The sequence below is a fragment of the Arachis hypogaea genome, chromosome 16, assembly GCF_003086295.3.
Source record: "Arachis hypogaea cultivar Tifrunner chromosome 16, arahy.Tifrunner.gnm2.J5K5, whole genome shotgun sequence".
Lineage (NCBI taxonomy): Eukaryota > Viridiplantae > Streptophyta > Magnoliopsida > Fabales > Fabaceae > Arachis > Arachis hypogaea.
The window spans coordinates 94,955,866-94,961,865 of NC_092051.1; positions in this window are offsets into that span (position 1 = coordinate 94,955,866).

The window sequence follows — 6,000 nt, forward strand, 5'->3', positions numbered from 1 at the left end:
ACAAGACTCCAAAAGTGTTCTTAAAATCACCATCTCAGGAGAACATTCAAGAAGTTTAAGATGTACTAAAAAGGAGTCAAGCCTTGCAAGAAAGGATCTTAAATAGTTCAAACAAGATACACTAGGCATGGGGCATCAAATAAGCTTTCAATTGATCCAAAAGAATACAGAAGTCATAGAAAAAGACAACTCAATCATTTGTAATTTTTCAATGATAAATCTTTGACTAAGAACTCTTGTAGAGATAATGGGAGAATAAAAATGCACTAACTTGAAACGAATCAACTGACCCACATAAGGATGAGATTCACAAGAGGGGACAAACCAAGGTCAACAGTAATGTTCACAAGATGTAAAAGATCAGTTAGAAACAGATTCACATATGACATTCATAGAGGTGAAAAGCTTAAGAAGGAACCAGTCCGTTCATAAGAAGAAAGCTATGAGTCCAACATTTTCAAAAGAACAACAATGGCATAAACTATGTAGTATGCTAAACCAAACTCAATTCAAAATAAGTTAAGTAAAGCTTATCAAACGAAACTCAATCGGGATAAAAATGAAAAATTCTTTCTTCCCAAAATTTTGAAAAATATCCAAATACATAATCAAATGAAAATGTGCATTGGAACTATAGTAAAATTACTAGAAAGTCAAATTGTAATTTTAAAGTAAATGCAGTTCCGTAAACAAGTAAAAGTACAGACGAGGTATTAGAAATAGATAGTTGTTAAACTGTATAAGAAATCTTCGAAGTTGCACCTATAGAAAAGTATATATCTTTTTAACAGCAATTTTCATAAAAATCTCAAAATTGGCTGTGCTCACTGTCAAATAAGAGAAAAACTGAATCAACAATCTCTCTAATAAGGGACTCAGAATCCCGGAGTTAAAATGCACAGCGCATTAGGACAAGTTCAAAGCTATATCAAAGAATACTTGAATCAAGAAGAACTCAAACAGAGGAAGATAGATGCAACAAGGATTCCAAACAAGCATATGCAATTAAGATTAAACAAGAATGCATATGAATAGAGGAATAAAGTTGAAAAATCAAACTACTTTTCAAAAGGATTAACAACCAAGAACTTCAAGCTAGGATACGAAAGAACAAGTCGACTCGAACAGAATTCAAGACACACCACTGAATAGCCTCGAGAAATAGTTTCTAGCGTTCCCAAAACCCGCGATTCGCTTTACTCAAAACTCGTATATCATCTATGATAACCCATTAGTGCTCTCAATACATAATTCTCTAATATTAAGCCGGCCAAACTTAATATCAGGAATTATGCAACGCAAGACTAACGGCGTTAATCAATAGACTGTCATGTGCATAAAGCTCTAATTCTCATCTTTCGACAAGACCTAATGCATGACAAACACTCAGAGTATGCAACTGAAGCATAGTCGGTCCATTCCTCAGGCTCTACAGGAAGGACTGCTCTGATACCATAATGTAACACCCTAACTACCAAAGCTCACGCTTCCGGCTGCGCGCCTTTGATAGCTCGGACATTACGACGACTTTTACATTATTTAATACTAAAATATGAGCCTGTTTAAAACTTTAACCGCAATACCGCTCCCAAAAAAATTCTTTCGTTCAATAACGTATATCCATAAATACCATACAACTTACAAAAACTCATAAAGGGTACATACATATATACACTTATATACATAGATAATATTATAAGCATAATCCAATACAATCCCTATCCCTCTTACAGATTATATCAAGATAAAGGCGAGGGTACAAAGAATAATAATCTAAAGCAATACAGAGCATTTCAACAACAATTAAATAAGCTCTTCGTAACTTCTGCGCCCATATCCTGAAAGGGGAAAAATGTAGGGGGTGAGAACATCATCCTCGAAAGGGTTCTCAGTAGAGGGTTTTTGGGAATTACTGTAATAGGATACATGAAGATAACCGCACCAGTGATTCATAACCGTCTTATACCTCTTTTCAAAAACAACGGTTTACAATAGGAGTAAAGTCGGAAATCTTTTCTGAAAGAGGAACCATTCAATTCTCAAAAAGTCAAAAGCCTTTCAAAACGGTTTATCTATGCTGAACCAAAATAGCCTTTCATATTTTATTCCAAACCAGAAACACAAAACCAAAATCAACCATCGGTTCATCTCATTCCAACCACGGCCCTAGGCCCAAACAATCCAACCATCAACCAATCACCACAGTCCAACAGAGTCCCAGTAGCAAACACAAATAGGAAGATGCAAACACAAACAAACAGTTATTACAAGTAGAACAATTAGCAATTAATCACATAGGCAAACCAAGTATAATATGCACACCCAAACAATGTCACATAAATGCATATGATGCATGCCTGTCCCTAGTGGCTGATGATATCATCTGTCGGTTATAGAGCCAACCCGACAAGTCCTGGTAGCTAACCATTGGACTGTCCCTCTGTCGCGCATCCCCAACTCGAGTTATACTCATCATAAACTTGATCATAATCATGATCCATATCCATCACCCTCACTGGTGAATATTTACGGGGGCGAGCTCATCCGGGGCTTTCACAGTGCCCGGCCACACTTACGACATAGGGTCAACAGAGTATCAAGTCTCAACCTGGAGCACGTGGTGGCTAGCCACTGCTACTACCCAGGGAACTCGTATCTCAGATAGTGGAAGTGCAACATTCACATTTATCAATGATTCAGCATAAACATGCAATCAATCTCATCCATGGATCAACATCCATCTCAGCCATCCGGCTCACGGTTCATTCTAGAACCAGCCAATATTCATATCATACACAGCCATTCCGGCTCACGGTTCAATCCAGAACCAATCAATATGTATAAACATACACAGCCATTCCGGCTCTCAATAAAACAGCACTTCCACATTCAAAATCATCAAATTCATGAAATCGGCATTTAAGCCATAAATCATTTTCTCAACTCATTTCACTTTGAAATCAAGTTTCAACTCTTTTCAGCCTTGGCTTTAAAGATCTCATTTCTCAAATCATCTCAGGCTCATAAGCCACTTTTACTCAAGGTAAATTCTCCTTTCAAAACAATGCCACTCTCGGCATCCTCTTTCCAAAACTTCCATAATCATGGCAAGTTAAAAGCCTCTTTGAGATATTCAAAATCACCCATCCAACAATGGGATTTTATAACAAAAGTTTCTCGGCAGAGTCCCAAGTCTTTAGGGGAGAATAACATAACTTATTTCGCCAAATTCATTTAAAATCATTAAAACATTGGCTTTCCGACTTGAGTAATAAAATAGGATCTAAGCCAAACCGAGTCACGTAACCTTTACTTCTTTCAAAATCATTTCCTTTACTTAAACAAAACCGGCTTCAATTCCATAATTAAATCTGAAGCGTTTCAAACTGATAAGAGAATCATTTTTGTTGTGTTAAACCAGAGTTCAAAAGATACTTTGAATCTTATTTAAAACGTCAAAATAATGAGGCTCATCAATCGAAATCCAATTCCTTTTAAAATCACGAAAACTCTCCCAAGGGACAATCTTTGTGTTTAATAGAGAAAAACATAAACCCGTTTTACCTTTTAAAACAGCCTCAAAGAAAATTCTCTTTCAAATGACTTGTACCCAAAGACATACTGTTCTTCTTGGAAAATAAGGATAAATCATGATTCTCTTTTCAATAATTCTTTCAAAGCATAACTTCATTGCTTTCTTAATTGCTCTAAGTAAAGGTAATAAGGAAGCCATAATTTCACAATCCTCAAAATAGATAGGAAATGTATTAAACTCAAAATTCCCCAATTAACATTTCAAATAAGGACTCGGATTCTATAGAAATTTCGGCAGCACCTCCCCTAAAACTTGAACTTTTGCCACCCGGTTCGGGTCCCAACTAAACCGTTCCTCATTCCTTTTCAACAACACAAAATCAGGAATCAATTCAAATCAAACTAAATCCAACAGTCGCCTCAATGGCATACCTCAAGGAAACCATTTCAAAATCAACTCAATATCAACCGATTTAACTCATTTATAAAGCTTTAAAGAATCGGTTCAGCAATAAATCATTTATCAAAATCAGAGCAATTAAAGCAACCCAGGCTGGATTTCAAGAGCATTCTATCTTTCACATCATCAAAATAATTGACTCAATTCAAACCAATCCTCAACGGATTAAACTCATTTCAAATATTTAAAGAATCAACTTCAAACATTACATTTCACAAGCCACACAACAATTCAGCCAAGCCAACATCCATAGTCGTTCGAGTCAATCAAATAATACATAAGGCAGATACAATCACTAATTACACCATATCTCACATCAGTATCCGTATGTAATAATTCCAATAATAAATTGTAGTTTTCGGAAAGCGCCCCTACCTCGAAACGCAATTCCATAATCCAAGCGCCTCATAAGTTCTTTTCACCTCAACTCAAAATCAAAGGCAGCTTCAAAGCACAGCCCCACACATTTTCGCAGCAGCATAAACAGCTCTAAATTACAACAAGCAACCTCAGTTACTAACTCTAGGAACATTAATACCGTAAAGGCTTTAATACACGTACGGGACACTAACGTAGGGCTTTTGAAACATAATTTCTTACCGGAACTTCAACACGAAGCAGCTGCGATTTTGAACCGGCCCCGGCAACAGCTCCGGCGGCGGCCAGAAGCTTTGGTGGACCAACTATAGAAACCACGCAACATCAAAACCTTATCAAGATCCAAAATGACCGAAACAACAAATTAAAACCCTTACCGACAGAGTCCTCCAGCGACTGAGCTACATTCTCCGGCGGCAGAGACGGCGGAGCAGCTCGGACAGCCAGCTGCAGTGACGGCGCTAACCAGCACCAACATCCACCACCGTTACCGCCTACCTCTCCGATTAGATCCAACGGCCGCAACTCAGCCGCAGCAATGATGAAACGGCAGCAAAAAGGGTTAGCCCCAACCCGCGATGATGGTTCTCCGGCGCGACACTAGCCACAGCAGGAACGGCGGCGGTGAGACCCCAACTGCGACGAGTTTCCCGGCGACAGAACAAGCAGGACTGTCGACGGCGTGGCTCACTCACCCATCCCTGTCGCGTTCATCTCTTCTCCCTTAGCTCAGGTCGCGAACAGAGAAGATCCATGGTGTGATGATGACATGGCGACGCGGCAACGTGAGCTTGCAGCAACGGCGCCCAGATGAGGCGGCGACAGCGTAAGACAGCGCCTTTTCTCCTCTTCTCTCGCGCCAGCTTCGATGGATCAACAGTGGCGGAGGCGGCGCGAGTCCTCTCTCACCTTCGCGATTCTCCTCAGGCGACGAGACTGAGTGCCAGATGGAAGAACTGCGACTGGGCAGGGACGAACGACGCTCCTCGTGTGCGGCAGTCCGTCGGCCACGGCGGCAGTACCCAGCCGGCGACGCCAAGCCCCTTTCCCTCTCTGCTTTGTTCTTTTCCTTTGTTCAAGAAGGGAAGCTGTGTACGTTTAGGTTTGAGGGGCAGCAGCTTCTGCTGCTGGTTCAGGGAGGGGAAACATTGCTGCTGTTGTGCACCGAATTGGAGAAAAGGGAAAAAGGTGTGTGGCTGCTGCTGGGTGTGGTGAAGAGAGAACCGGGTCTTTGGGTTAGGGTTTCAGGGTTAGGGTTTCATTTTCAAAAATTAGGGTTAGGGGCATTTTAGTAATTTCACTTAAAAATAGGGATAATATAGTGATTAGAAATAAATTCTAATCCAATAATAATAATATATACAATACTATTTGTTCATCAACTCTACAATTATTTTCAATAAAATGCCCAAATCAAATAATAAGAAATAATATACTTAATTTCTTCATTTTCCAAAATAACAGTATTAATATTTAAAATATTACTTATCCAACCCAAATCATATAAAATACTTATTATTTTATAACTATCAACTTTATAATTCAAATATAGAAAATAATCCAATAATTATAAAATTGGATAATAATCATAGCTTATCTCAAATCCAATAAATCAAAACTTGCCTTAA